The following is a 16390-nucleotide window of genomic DNA, read 5'->3' on the forward strand; positions in this document are numbered from 1 at the left end:
CGCGCATGACGTCACTGCCATGCGCGGCTCACAAGGAGAGATCAGCTGCCGGAAGTCACTGCTCCCCACGCCGGGACTGTGCGCGCGGGGGGGCAGTGACTTCATGCTCCTTCATAGCCGGCACACAGCGTAGCCGCGCTGCGGCTCCTGCTGCTGCCGGGCTATCACGTGTGCCTGCTTATTAAAGGGCATGAATATTCACCCCCCTCCCCACGCCCATGGGCATGGAGAGAGGTTGAATATTCATGCCCTTTAACAGCGGGCACAGGCGACTTCGTCAGGAGCCGCGCTGCGGCTACACTGTGTGCTGCTATTAAGGAGCATGAATATTCATTTTCTTTAGCAGCGGGGACAGTGTAGGCTGCAGCGGGCGGCTGCTGCTTCCTGTGCCCCACTCCTCCACCGCTACCGCTCCCCCCACACCCCACATGTATATACACCCCCCCCCAACATTCGGACTATAAGACGCACCCCCCATTTTCCTCCAAGATTTTGGAGGAAAAAAGCGCGTCTTATAGTCCGAAAAATACGGTACCTCATGGAGTAGGTCTTGCATCTCTTTTCCACATTGCTTGCTCTGCGATTTTTGAAGCTCCAATAGAAATAAATGGAGAGGAGCGCACATGTGATGCCACCACTCCGCTTCCGATAACACCCATAGGGGCCTGTGGTAGAGATACCACTGCCAACTCCTTACTAATATTTTTTCTCATTAGGTTGGCGATATGTGTATGACTTGTGGACATAAGGGGGTGATATCTATAATGTTGAAGTATTTCTCCATTGATGGTTTCCATTGTTTTTTTATCTCCTTATCTCTGACACAAGTACCTCCAATTGTTCCTGAATCTATCTAGGGGGACCTGGATAGGCTCAGTCATTAGATTGTAACTGACATACACAGATACATCTATTTAGGATCTGATCGATGCAGCAATTGCAAAGAGGGTCTCAACACCAGAGACACAATCGCAATAGTTGTGAAATACGTTTTGTATGCATTTCGCAATTACATGTTTTAAATAATGCCAATAAAGGATATATTTCAATGATTACTTCTCACAACCCTTGCTGTGTATATATTGAATAGTGAGAATTGATGTATATGTGAGTATAATAATTTCATTATTGCTATCGATGGTATTTGGTGCTGCTAGCAGGTAGTAACTGCTGCCTGGTGGTATTTGGTTGACCCTGCTGGGAGTAATATGGGGGATGCATGGTATTATTTTGTGTTGCCCATAGCTGAGGAGGAAGAAGGGTAAAGTATCTCCTGTAGTCTGAGGTCTGAATCATCAAGTTGGCAATAACCTTAGCGTTAATCAGTGGTATGTTTAGCCATTACCGTACTTCCTATTGACCAGTGCTAAAGTGAATGTGTTCCCTGCTGGTCAGTGGTATATTCAGCCTATAATTACATATAGCTAGTCTATAATATAACGCTACAAGCGTCCCTCTGTCTGAAGTCTTTATAGACTGCGCAAGCACGACACGCCTGCACAGTCTGGCTCCAGACAGAAGAACGCATGGAGCCGTTACAGGTAAGAGGAGTGTATGGCGCCGGAGATCGCGGTATGTGTAAGCACTGAACCCATATCCCGATCTCCGGTGCCATACTTACCTGACCCGGAGGAGTGTTGCCGTGGCGCCTCTGTTCTGGCCAGAGACCGGGGCAGGAGTGCGGCGTCGGAATTGGCGGATGCGCATAGTGTGCTATCCGGTGCCATTTTACTGAAGACACATTTGCAGCGTGTCTTCAGCAAAATGGCGCCGGACAGCGCGGTATGGGCACGCCCGTACTCCGACACCACACTCCTCCCCCGGTCTCCGGCAGAATGGGACGCAGCGCTGGAGCACAGGGAAGATAGGTGAGTATAAGTGTTTATTTTTTTGTGTGTGTGTGCAATGTCATAAGAATGAGGGGTACCATGCATACCAGGCTAGGGATGAGGGGGTACCATGCATACCAGGATTGGGGATGAGGGGTACCATGCATACCAGGATTGGGGATGAGGGGTACCATGCATACCAGGAGGAGGGATGGGGTACAATGCATACCAGGATACGGATGAGGGGGGTGCCATGCATAAAAGGATAGGGATGAGGGGTACCATAAATACCAGGATAGGGATGAAGGGTGCCATACATACCAGGATTGGGGATGAGGGGTACCATGCATACCAGGATTGGGGATGAGGGGTGCCATGCATACCAGGATGAGGGATGAGGGGTACCATACATGCCAGGATGAGGGATGGGGTGCCATGCATACCAGGATACGGATGAGGGCCATGCATACCAGGATACGGATGAGGGGGGTGCCATGCATACCAGGATAGCGATGAGGAGTGCCATGCATACCAGGATAGGGATGAGGGGTGCCATGCATACCAGGATTGGGGATGAGGGGTACCATACATACCAGGATGAGGGATGGGGTGCCATGCATACCAGGATTGGGGGATGAGGGGTGCCATGCATAACAGGATAGGGATGAAGGGTGCCATGCATACCAGGATTGGGGATGAGCGGTACCATACATACCAGGATTGGGGATGAGGGGTACCATATATACCAGGATTGGGGATGAGGGATGCTATGCATACCAGGATTGGGGATGAGGGGTACAATACATACCAGGATGAGGGATGGGGTGCCATGCATACCAGGATTTGGGGGATGAGGGGTGCCATGCATACCAGGATGGGGATGAGGGGTACCATGCATATCAGCATAAGGCTGAGGGGGCCATATATGCTAGGATTGGGGATAAGGGAGCCTTGCATACCAGGATTGATATGAGGGATGCCATGCATACCAGATTTGGGATGAGGGGTGCCATGCATACCATGATTGGGTAATGAGGGGGCCATGCATACTCGGATGAGGGATGGGGTGCCATGCATACCAGTATTGGGATGAGGGGTGCCATGCATACCAGTATTGGGATGTAGGGTGCCAAGCATACCAGGATTGTGGATGAGGGGTACCATGCATACCAGGATAGGGATGAGGAGTACCATACATACCAGGATTGGGGATGAAGGGTGCCATGCATACCAGGATTGGGGATGAGGGGTGCCATGCATACCAGGATTGTGGATGAGGGGTACCATGCATACCAGGATTGGGGATGAGGGGGTACCATGCATACCAGGATTGGGGATGAGGGGTACCATGCATACCAGGATTGGGGATGAGGGGTGCCATGCATATCAGGATGAGGGATGGGGTGCCATGCATACCAGGACTGGGGGATGATGGGTACCATGCTTACCAGCATAAGGCTGAGGGGGCCATACATACCAGGATTGGGGATGAGGGATGCCATGCATACCAGGATTGGCGATGAGGGGTGCCATGCATACCAACATTGGGGATGATACAAAGAAAATGAAGTCCGCTCACCTATAAACTCCTTCCCGGTGTTTCCTCCTTTCTTCTCGGATAGCAGCAGGCTGCTGCATTGGGGATGATGGGTGCCATACATACCAACATTGGGGATGAGGGGTGCCATACATACCAGAATTGGGGATGAAGGGGTACCATGCATACCAGGATATGGATGAGGGGTACCATGCATACCAGGATAGGGATGAGGGCTGCCATGCATACCAGGATAGGATGGGGGCAGCACATAACAGGATGGGGAAACAGGATTGGGTAGCACAAATACCAGGATGGGGGCAGCACAAATACCAGGATGGTAGCAGCACATAACAGGATGGGAGACCATATACCAATAAAAATGCTCGCCACCTGGTCGTAGAACAGGTTCAATGACTAATAGTATATCATTATCTCTGGTATTCTAGAATACTGTAAGGTAAGATATTCATCACTACTGCGTGTCCTATTCAGTAATTGTTCTCTTTTGGTCGATATTACATTGAATTGGGTTCCCTGCTGGTGTGTGGTACATTCAGTCCATATGCCACATACAGAGAGATGATGTAAAACATTTTCAGTATTTTGCATAGTTGCACCAATTACTCCTTAAAGGGGTTGTCCACTACTTTATGTGATCCCCCAATGTATTCCCCCAGGGCCCATAAGTATTTCTCTAAATAGCTTGTGGTGCCTTTTCTGCCTGTGAGCGGCGCTATCACTGGCCGCTCACAGGCATCACATGACCCCCGGCTGCAGCCGGCTCTGACATCCGCTGACGTCACAACAAGTCCAGGCTGCAGTTGAGGGTCCCTATTCCGCGTTCCACCAGTGGCTGCTGGGTTGTGGGCGGGGTTACCCCGCGCGTCACACCTGGCATCCACCGCACGCTCTCCCTCTCCTCATTCACTGGGAAAACGTACTGTGGATGCTGGGTGTGACGCGCGGGGTAACCCCACCCACAACCCAGCGTTCACCGCGGGGAGCGCGTCACTGATGTCACGCCTCACTTGCCTCTGAGCAGCCACCGATAGCGCCGCTAAGAGGCAGAAAAGGTACCGCAAGGTATTTACAAAAACACTTTTGAGCCCCGGGAGGATACATTGGGGGGTTCATATAAAGTAGTGGACAACTTCTTTAATCAAATGTGTGGTAGTGGTCAGGAGGTGTTATCATAGCAGTCTGGGTAAGATGGAGAAGAAAAGGAAAATAATAGTGTCTAATGCTAGTCCTATTTGAATGCATGGTAGAAAAATAAAATGCTAGTGTAGTGCATATGCAAAAAATGGTTGTGGGTCAAGTGCTTACCTGTGCCGAATTTCTACAACAGGTGGAGGTTTAAAGGGTTTATCAGGGATTTTTGTATTTTTTTCTTATGGGGATAATAATTTACAGGCAGGTAGTTGCTAACTTACCTCCCTGTTCTGCCTGGCGCTGATCTCTGCCGACTCGGAGCAATCACAGACTGCGCCTCAGCGATTGTACAGTTCCGGTGATGTCAACTCAACAGAGAAGCTTCTTCTTTTCTGCTCTGCTGTATTGACGAAGTATCTCTGCTGATATCATGCTGATTGACAGCCAGCTCCCCACTGCTTAACTGCAGGGAGCCGAATGTCAATGTATGATGTCAGCAGTCACGCCCTGTCAACAGAGCAGACCGAAAGAGGAAGAGTTGATCTGTTGAAATGAGGTCAAATGGAGCAGCAGAATCGCCGGCAAGAGCGGTACATGACCGTTCTGAGCCGGCAGAGATCGGCACTAAGCAGAACAGGTTCTTAGCCCCTTAACAAAAAATGTAAAGTCTCAGATAACCCTTTTAAGGATGGACTGCTACTCATAGCCAGTGCTGTGTGAGCTTCTGCTGATATTGTAACATTTATTTGTTCTGTCTAATGGATGGTTATTATAAACTAGCAAACTGTATAAACTAAATAATCCAGATACCCACAATCTGTTTTTTTCCGTGTGCTTGTTATTTATTTGGATTGATAACATTTTCTTTTACGCTGTCTTGTTTTAGAAAACATACTAATCACTGTGCTGCTTTTCATACGAAAATAATAGAAAGCAGAAACACGAGAAATCAGCACAAAAACCTTGTTTCCCTCTCTCTGTTTCTCTTCTTTTTTATATATTTATCAGACGCTGAAAGCGCTTCTGTTCAGCTGAATGCCCCGCTGCTTTTTGAGTGTTTACTACAAGAGATTTCAGATGAAGGGGCCTTGGGAGCTCAGAAAGACCGGGCCAGTTTTAAGGAATTGGCATCCTAAACTGTACTAGTGGCCTTGGAGGGGACCTGCTTGCTTAGTTCGCTATCTCGCCAAATTTCTCTCTCGAAAAACAGTAGAGAAAAGAGATGGCAGGGATCCTTTACAGGCTTAATCACACTTCAGTCCTCACACCCAACAAACTTGCATCCTTTTCCATTTTCGAGGCTTTTCTTCTCTTCCTCCCGGGTGGTTATCTGTGGCAGCATTTTGCGAAGCAGTCTAGTATCTATCAGTGTGAAGTAATCGGCTTTAGTGTATATGTTAAGGGTTAACACGCAGAGACAGGTATGACAGTTTCCTCAAGGCAAAATAAACCTACTGAGATGGGAGCATCCTGACTTGCTGTAATGTAATGACAATGTTCCTCCGCCATCTGTCTATACATAATGACTGCGAATGTTTGGAATAATTGTTTTTCTTCTGATGCATTAACTTTACCTCCTTGGCGGGTTCACTTTTCTGAAGGACAGCGGAGTTTTATTAGAGATATGAAACTTTTGAAATCACCAAAGGAACGTTATTTGACATTGAGCCTTGATCCCCCCCCCTTCCTGCTCTAACATCTCCCTCTATTAATTTCTTTCATCTGTATTGAGTGGTACTCAACATCCTAAACCACCTAATTTAAGGTGGACTTTTCACTGGATTTTTAAATATAATTTGTTGCTGCTCTGATTTTGGAACTGCTTTTCTTTTTCCTCTTTGCCCCTCCATTCCAAAGTTATACCTCTTGGTAATAATGGGCGCATGCCACAAAACTTTTCTGTGGACATTTTCTTTTTCTTCCTCTGGCTAGTCAAAACATGGCGGAGCCTACAGAGAAGTTCTGTGGTATATGCCTAGTCAGTTGAAAGGAAAGTTGGCATCTTTATCACTGAGGAGCATAACTTTAGAACATAAGGGCACTAAAGAAAAGCTGGAATCCGTGGAGCAGCACCAATAAGAGGAGATGCTCAGTTTTAAATAAAAAAAAAAAAATCTGTGACGGGTCCCGTTTAAGATATAAAAAATAAAGACTTCTATGTCTACTTTTAGGGAATTCAACGATAAATTTGGAAAAGAAAAAGTGGAGCAATTGCCTAAAACCATATTCAGGGTTCTTGTTCTGCAAAATAAGAACTGGAATCCCTTCAATGCTATGAGATACCGTTCCATTTCCTCTTTGCACCATAGCCCACTGTGTGATGCCCATTGTAGTGCCCTAAGGGTGGTACATGACTTTTGTCTTAAGTCGTGTTATACATACTCAGGCCTTGCATTAACTATAACTTCAGTTTATCTATTTTTTTTTTTTAAAGGTTGTTGTCCGGGACCAACATATTAATCATTATCAGATCCGATTGGTGGGGATTAAACACCCAGCACTCCCACCAATCAGCTTTTTTCTGCCTCTTCGCTGGCCACATTACTGGTTCCCCCTTGAACAATAATAGTCAAGTGCAGTCTAAGAAATGGCATCACTCACTGCCCAGCCTACCTATAGAATCGAAAAAAAAACCTAAAGAAATGAACTGGGATATAATTTGGTGTGCATGCATTATGTAAATGCATGTTCATGCTGGCCGCTAAACAGACAAAACCCAAGATAGAAATATAATAAGCAAATACCCTGCAGTAAATGAATAAACCGCACTAGTGCATGAAAATAGCATAGGGTACTTAGTTAATATAATTTTGATCAAAAAAATGCAAAAACCAACCTACCACGTCACGGTGACCATACTTGGGACGGTACTAACCTCTAATATTAAAACCTTACTGTTTGTCAAGTGACTTAATTTGAATAAGGGCTGAGAACGACTGAACCCGGCCAGTAGACACACAGCCATTGGGAACCACATGAATATAGCGTCCTGCTCAAAGAAAAGGCAATCCACACCTTTACATGCATAAGGTGCAAACAAACTGAAAAAAACCTAAAGAAATGAACTGGGATATAAGTTGGTGGCATGCAGCACAAGCAATTCGTAGCAAATAAAAAGCATAGCAAAAAAATAAAGAATAGTAAAAATGGAAATCTATTATTTGCATTATTATTGTTATCTTTTAGTTACATTGTTTCTCGTCATGGTTGTTCTAGGCACAGACACTCTCATTGTAATTCCCCCTCCTTCATTTCTTCTTAGTTTATTGTAGAAAGTGCTTGAGGGATGAAGGATGCTGGCAGGCAGACAAGATCGGGAGCTACAGGGACCCAAAGTATAGCGTGCTGATAAGGATTGACTGACCGCAGTTTGCGGGCTAGACATAGCCTAGTTTTATTAGGAGTGTGGCCACTTCCAGCTCATAAAAAGTTCACAAACCAAGACTTGCGCGTAATATCAGTAATATTGCTATTAATATGCTCCTGGTGCTTTTTTAATCCAGATTGGCTTATATTTCTTTTATGAAAAAAATCTTTTATATTAAAAATACACAAAGGCTTATTTACAGGATATTAGATTTGTGGGGGATGAAATCATTGTTGTTCCTCGGGAAGCCTTACATGAACCTCCAAGTGTCTCAGGAAGCTGATAAACCTGACAGGATGCCAGTGGCTCTTCATACTCTCTTCACGCGAAATCTCAGTGGTACCATGAACTAAAATGCTGAGGAGGGTTTTATACAGCTGAGCCTGGCTCTGCACGGCCCTTACTGGGGCGCTCCCTGCCAATTCTCCTGCATTAAGTTATAACCAACATACATCAGGGCTTTGCTGGTTAACTCTCCTACTCCAGCTTCTCGGAAAGATTAGGTAATGGTTACTATGTCCATTCCCTCTGGGACTTTATTGTCTTGATTGAAAATCCATAATATATAAACCATAAAAAAAAAAGTTTTCTTATTCCTCTTTGTTTCTTTTGCTTTAAATCTTGGTATGTCTTAATTCATATTGTCCAGACCCTGGTAAGAAACCTGCTGAATGGATTGTGCCATTATAAATTTCCAACAAAAGTTGGAAGTTTTTGGCTGGAAAATCACTGCTGGTGGATTGGAATGCATTATACCAGCTATTAGACTAATGAAAGTTAAAGTCCCACACAGGGACTAAGTAAAAAAAAAAAAAATTTGTAAAAGTATTTTAAAAATTATCACAAAATAAAAAAAAAAGTAAAATTATACCCATAAATACGTATGTTTATGTAAAAAAACAAAACAAAATAAAGAGTACACATATTTGGTATTGCCACAGCCGAAACAACCTGACCTATAAAACTGTCACACTAGCAGGGCTGGACTGGGACGAATATTCAGCCCTGGCATTGAAGGGTACACTGGCCCACTTGTCGTGTGGTGAATGTGTAATATCTTTGTGCACCTGTATGTTACAAGAAGTGAAGTGAGTGTAACAGAACTATAGTCACAGCTGCATCCAGTGTTAGGCTATGTTCACACATCATGGTTTTTCATGCAAATTTTCAACTGCGTTTTACAGCACCAGAAAAGTCTATGAGATTCCAGAAATCTCATGCACATATCATGTTTTTTTTGTGCTTTGCATGTTTTTTTGCAAAATAGAGCATTCCACTTCTTTCAGTAGTAATGGGTGGTGAAAAAAACGCACCAAAAACGCAGGTGTCAGGTTTTTCAGCATTTTTTGTGGCAAAACCAGAATGAGATTTTTTTTTTTTCACTGAACTTTATGTACATGCATAAAAGAGACAAAAGGACAGTGAAAAAAACGCACCAAAAAACAAGCAAAAAAGCAAGAAAAATCCTAAACAACCTCCTGGCAAGAGATCAGGTTTTTGCTGCAGAAAAAAACGCTGAACAAACCATGATGTGTGAACATAGCCTTACAGCTCAGTCCTATGTATTCGTCTTAGTTGCAGGACCAAAGCTGCGCTCTCCATAGTGCTGCGGCCTCCTCATATAACTGATGGCCAGACATGCTGATTTATTTATTTCACTTATATAGCGCCATTAATTTCATACAGACATCATCATCACTATCTCCATTGGGCTCACAATCTAGATTCTCTATCACTATGTCTTTGGAATGTGGGAGGAAACCGGAGAACCGAGAGGAAACCCACACACGGGGAGAACGTGCAAACTCCTTGCAGATGTTGTCCTTGGTGGGATTTGAACCCAGAACCCCAGTGCTGCAGAGCAACAGTACTAACCACTGAGCCACCAAAAATCTCTACAAAAACCAAGATCTATATTACCGCCATATACTGACCATATAGTGGTAGATATCAGTCATGCAGAACATATAAGACATTACAGTACAGTTACAGATAGTGACTTATCCTACTGATACCCCAATACTGAGCCGCTAAGGCCGATCTCTATTACTGCACCTGCTGTGTGGTATAATAACGTTAGCTCTTACTGCCCCACATAATACTGCCCACCACTGTGCCCCTTACATAGCAATAATGCCTTGTTTGTGCCCTCTTGATGATAAAATTGCCCCTGTAATGCAGCGGCTTGCTGCATTGCTAGAATGTCCAGGGGGTGTGCTCTAGCTGACCATTTACCTCCCCCTCAGGTGACTGATCACGTGACTGTGACATCATCACAGGTCCTGTGGGCACAAAATGATATATAAACCCTGGTAGTTTTGAAACAGGGTGAGAAAGAGTGGCCTGGTGAGGCCTAGAGACAGAGGCCTGGTGAAGCCTGGAAGGCAGAGGCTGGATCCCCCTGTGTTTGAGATACCAATAGCCTTGGAAGGTACGTGGCCCGGAGGCCCCATCTGGGAAGCCTTAAAGCCACAGCTGTGGCAGAACTGAGCTGACTGAAGCAGCTACGACCCGGCAAAGGTAAAAACGCTGCTTGATGTGGACATTGATATTGTTACCTTGCTGAAGGCTGTATCTGGAGCCAAGTGGGCATATCTGTCACTGGAACGGCACTGGGATATTATATGTGTAACCTGTCGGTGAGCCACTGAGATGGACTATGTTATGAGCGGTTATGAGATGTAATAAACTGCTGGACTGTGAATTACCGAAAAAACGTTGCATGTGTGCTTTAATTGTCCCGGTGAAGCGAATGTCCCCAGCGTGATGAATAACGCTACCTTACATGTGGTGGAGAATGCGGGCAACTGCAGCCTGGTTGCTAGGGGTAACGGCACTGGACGATGAGTGTGGATGGAAGCATCTTGCTGTGGCTCGGCGGGATCACGAAGATTAAAGCATCTGGCTGTAACTCGGCGGGGTTACGAAAATTGTCGTCGCACATAAACCTGGTTTGCTGTGGCTCGGCGGGGTCACGAAGATTAAAAGCATCTGGCTGTAACTCGGCAGGGTTACGAAAATTGTCGTCGCACCCAAACCTGGTTTGCTGTGGCTCGGCGGGGCCAGGAAAATTTTCCGGGGAGAGCGGTGTGGAGTGTCTAGTGTGAACAGCGTATCGCGATGGCTATGAATGGAGCAGTATCCCCAGACGGAATGGAGAAGTGGTTAGATGACACTCTTCAGCAAAATAGAGTTTTCTGAAGAGGTGCAGGAGCAGATGAAAATGGCTGTGAAGGGAGCAACAGATGAGACTGAAGCTGCTGAGCGGTTAAGGTACCTGTTAAAATTTCAGCAACAGGACATGGTGCAGGAACGGCAGAAGCTGTTGGCACCGTATAGAATGGCGGCAGCGGACCATTCTGTGAGTTCTCTGGGGGCGCAAGTATTGTCCCAGAGTGCCCGGGGAGGTGGTAAGAGATGTTGTGAACTGGGTCCTAAGACTATCGCGTGTTTTTTTTTTAAAAAACCCCTCTACAGGTGTGGATGTCCAAAAGGGGGCGGATTTTCAAAAGAGCGTGGAGTATAGGAAACCAAAATTGGTTACTGGTTGTGGGTTGGTACCGCCTAAAAATGACAATTTGACCATTGATAACGGAGTAGCTCCAGTAGAAGGGGTTGACGTCAAAGTGGGAGGTGACTTGTTGGTCTAGAACACCATGGGGAGTAACACAGACCCCACAACTGACAGTGACACTACGAAAGTAGAAAGAGAGTTCAGTCAGGAGGACCTAGACGAGGTGAGAAAGTCCCCCTCTCGTCGTCGACGGCGCAAGGGCCACAAAAAAGTTGCTCCTGTAGCCTTTGCTGAAAGCGCAAATAAAGAAAATGTAATGCTGTGTGCTTTTATTCCGAGTGTGGATCCTCCTTTAGAAGCAGAAGAGGAGGTGACGTTGCCAGTAGCAACCTCCGGTACAGTACTGAGACAGAAGGATCAGGATACGACAGCCCTGAAAGAGGAGGCGGCCAGTGATGACCAAGTGCTGGAGCCTCTCAGGCAGCAGTATAAGAGTGACGTGCAGCAACTAAGGAAAAACCTGGAGAACGTGTCCTCAAACCAGCTGAGCCTGGAGCCTGAACGGCAGAAAATAAACCAGGTTATGAGGAACTTACAGCGAGAACTGGAGGAAAGCAGCAAGGAAGTCAACAATTGGAAGGAAAAGTTCCAGAAAAATAAAGAGGAGGTTTTTCAGTTGGAGCTTGACAAAGCAGAGTTTGAAAATGAGCTGTGCGAGTTGAAAGATCGGTTCTCCCTGGTACACTTAGAGCTGATGCAGGTGAAGCAAAAGCTGGATGAGGGACTACTCCAGAGGGATAGGGAGCTATCTGCCTTAAAAGAGGCGCTACAGGATGAAGTTTCTGGACGTGACCAAAACCTAGAACGACTGCGCGAACAGTTCAACCGGGAGCTGTGTGACTCCAAGAAGGAGTATGGTGAACTCATGAGGGAGCTGCAGCAATTCCAGGACCAAGTAAAGCCTCTAATGCAGGAGAAGGAGCGGCTGGTGGACTCTCTGTACCAGCGAGACCGGGAGCTCTCTGCCCTGAAAGAGGCAAAAAAAGATGAAGTGTCTGGTCACGACCGTGAGGCAGAAAAGAGGCATGAAAAGTTCAATAGGGAACTGCAACAAATCAAGAGAGACTATGAGGATCTCCTCAAGGTTAAGGAAAAACTAGAGGATGATAAAACTGATGCAGAGCACATGCGCCAAGTGATTGAGACTACTCTACAGGACACCCGTGCTGAGAATGATGATCTCTGCAGAAAGATCCCAGGTCTGGAAGCTCAGGTGAAGGAGCTGCAGACGTTCTGTGGTGATCTCCAGAGGGCAGAGACGTGCCTTAAGGATAGAATCTGCAGGATGGAGGAGTCCATCGAAGAAGGTAGGTATGAAGCAAATGCCTCTTCGGATAATGCGAGCTTGGGTGATTCGGTGGATGTGAGAGCCGAGATCAAGGAGCTCAAGGAGTCGCTACAAGCCCATTTGAAGCAAGAGAAGCTTGAGAGACTGGCTGTCGAGAGCCGAGTGGGCGCATTGGAGACAGAGAGCTCTGAGAAAATTCTGCTGATAAAGGAGCAGTTGAAGCCGGAAGAGCTTCAGAGATGGGCTGCTGAGAGGCGAATAGCTGAGCTAGAGAAAGAAGTTGTCGAGCTCAAAGGTCGCCTGGCAAAGTACCAATCAGTGAATGAGGCCTCCTTGGAGAAGGGCAAACAAGTTGTGCTCAGTCCTTTGGGCCATGAGAGGGTGGACCTGAGGAGAGCAGAGAGAGTGTTGAAAGAAAATAAGTATGAAATGGGAGTGGTCAAGACGAGAATTTTTGAGTTCATAGTTGTGAGTCAGCTCAGGGGAGCATACAGGGTGAAGAAGCTGAAAGTCAGTTGTCCCTGAAACCTGAGCCAGATGATCATTTGGAGACCACTGGTGAGACAGAAACGTCTCGGTACTAGTGTCTTATAGATGTACCCGAAGATTTGAGAGAAGAATGCACAGAGAGTCAGTACATGAAGAGTTTAAGAAGGCCGTGGTAGCCTGTAAGGTGTACTCGACCTCAGAAGCTAAACAGCTGGTGGTCCTGTCCACAACCGAAGTTACAGTGAAGAGGGCAGCTATCCTAAGTGACATGCACTGGCGATGTGTTCGCACAAAGCGGTTTGTCCGGTTGAAGACGGAACAAGCCATTAGACAACTGGAGCTTATGAGAAAAGCTCAAAGTCTGCAGGAAGAAGTCATCCAGGTGCCTCATGCTCTTGTAAGAAAGCATGAGGGGAGAAATGGCCAAGCCATGCAAATGATGGTAAAGAAGTCTGGTGTGATGAAAGTTAGCAGTCCACGTGATCATCAGGACTGGATACCAGATGAAGACGGCATGGTGTCATTCTCCGCTGTAGGAAAGGAAGAAAATCTTGCATATATACGCATGCTGATGGAGTACTGAGTGACTTACCTGCGAGAGGTAGAACAGTTGAATCTCGCCAGACTGCGAATGGAAAGACTGCATCGTCTGAGCAGCAGAAGATGGCAGCCATCTATAAATTGTGAGACCAGACAGAGAAAGGGCCCTTCAAATAATAGGACGGCTACAGTAGCAGTTAGAGACCTTTCAAGATGTCCTGAGGATAGTGGGCGTGGGTTTAGAGGTAGTGAGACCTCCATTAACTCAGGTCTGAGAGGCCCATACAAACCACCCAATAGAGTACGGGACAGCACGAAGTCAGACCTGACCGTAGATACAAGGGCAAGTAAGTCACACTGCTGTATTGACTGCTGGGAGCGGGGGAGGTCTGACAAGGTTATAACTGACTGCTGGGAGCGGGGGAGGTCTGACAAGGTTACTACTCGGAAATGTGACTTGACGAAGGTAGTGACAATGATAGATGGTAGGTCCCGAAGGAATGGGATAATGTCGATGACTAATGTTCCAGGGGCTGAGCAGCGCAATTGTCAAGTACATGGTCTCTGTGTGAACTGTGGGTTATATTGTGATTGTGTATGTTATGTGTTCAACCCCACAAGTTTGAACAGAGGGGGGGGGGGATATGTAATGCAGCGGCTTGCTGCATTGCTAGAATGTCCAGGGGGTGTGCTCTAGCTGACCATTTACCTCCGCCTCAGGTGACTGATCACGTGACTGTGACATCATCACAGGTCCTGTGTGCACGAAAGGATATATAAACCCTGGTAATTTTGAAACAGGGAGAGAAAGAGTGGCCTGGTGAGGCCTAGAGAGAGAGGCCTGGTGAAGCCTGGAAGGCAGAGGCTGGATCCCCCTGTGTTTGAGATACCAGTAGCCTTGGAAGGTACGTGGCCCGGAGGCCCCATCTGGGAAGCCTTAAAGCCCCAGCTGTGGGAGAACCAAGCTGACTGAAGCAGCTACGACCCAGCAAAGGTAAAAACGCTGCTTGATGTGGACATTGATATTGTTACCCTGCTGAAGGCTGTATCTGGAGCCAAGTGGGCATATCTGTCACTGGAAAGGCACTGGGATATTATATGTGTAACCTGTCGGCGAACCACTGAGATGGACTATGTTATGAGCGGTTTATGAGATGTAATAAACTGCTGGACTGTGAATTACCGAAAAAACGTTGCATGTGTGCTTTAATTGTCCCGGTGAAGCGAGTGCCCCCAGCGTGATGAATAGCGCTACCTTACACCCCCTTGAAAATATTAATGCCTGTGCAAGTGCCCTAGAAAACGGTGTCCACATTTTGCCCCAAGAAAGTAATAATGCCCCCTGTGCACATTTGATGGCCACAGTACTTTGAGTGCCCCAATAATAATTATGCTTCTTAAGTGACCACTTAACATGTAATAATGTCCCCTGAGGATTCCAGTGCAGCTCCTCTATTCACAGTATGATAGGCCCACATCTCCGCTATACACAATATATTGAAGCCACGGCTCCACTATACACAGTGTGATGGGCCCGCAGCTTCCCTACACATAGCATGATGACCCCATTGCTCCCCCAAAATACAGTATAATGAATCTCACAGTAGCCCTCAAACTGTATTAGTCCCCAAGCTGTATAATGGCCCCCGTATCAGTTCTCAAGCTGTATAATGGCCCCTGCATTAGTCCCCAAGCTGTATAATGGCCCCTGCATTAGTTCCCAAGCTGTATAATGACCCCTGCATTGATCCCAAGCTGTATAATGGCCCCTGCATTAGTCCCCAAACTGTATAATGGCTCCTGCATTAGTCCCCAAGCTGTATAATGGCCCCTTCATTAGTCCCCAAACTGTATAATGGCTCCTGCATTAGTCACCAATCTGTATAATTGTAACATCCCTGGCGGCGTGCTTGCATGCTTACCATCTCCCACCATCCAAGACCGCAAACTTACCTTTCAGGCCAGGCTGCACACTTTTGCTTCAGTACCTGCTGTTTGTATGTCTCTTGTCTGCTGGCTTAGGGGTCAGCGCTGTTGCTTTCTGATTCTTAAAGCTACAGTGTGCGCAGTCCTAATGCGTCCCCAGCCGATTGCTGTGAGTCACTGGATACTTAAACCCCCTCCACCCAGTAGGAGGTGCCTGAGCAACACTTTCTTACAGTCTGTTCTGTGCAACTGTGAGTTGCCACTTCCTGTCCTGACACTAGTCTGTCCGACACCCTGGGGGCAGAGTACCCAGGGCCTCTACCTGTACCTGTGACTTCTAGTCAGTTTCTGCCACCCTGGGGGCTGAGTTCCCAGGCTCGTTCCTGTATCTTGTTCCTGGTTCAGATCCTGTCTGAACAGTGTCCTAGTCCGTTACTTGTTTGTCTCTGTCTGTATCTTCCCTCTTTCCTGCAGTATCTGAACCTGCACCTAACTCCAACTCGTTGTCTCTGTACTTCTGTTTGTGAGTCTTGTGTCCGCTCGCTACTTCATTGTAAGTACCTTGTGTGTATCTGGTTCTGCTTATTCTGTTTCCCTCCCTCTGTATCTAACTCCTGTGTTCCAGCTATCTTCTTGTGTTTTCCAGTCTGTTCCATGTGAACAGAGCCCTGTCCTGTCTACCTCA

The 16390-nt window shown here is 46.6% G+C and overlaps 1 protein-coding gene across 1 annotated transcript in view; it reads left to right on the forward strand.

Moving 5' to 3' along the window:
• Window positions 1–16390, forward strand: part of FBXW8 (F-box and WD repeat domain containing 8) — a 182165-nt gene that overhangs the window by 19441 nt on the left and 146334 nt on the right. The gene's annotated exons all lie outside the window — the stretch shown is intronic.

This window comes from Phyllobates terribilis, unplaced genomic scaffold, assembly GCF_046119375.1.
Source record: "Phyllobates terribilis strain yellow unplaced genomic scaffold, ASM4611937v1 Scaffold_1__5_contigs__length_1240528914, whole genome shotgun sequence".
NCBI lineage: Eukaryota > Metazoa > Chordata > Amphibia > Anura > Dendrobatidae > Phyllobates > Phyllobates terribilis.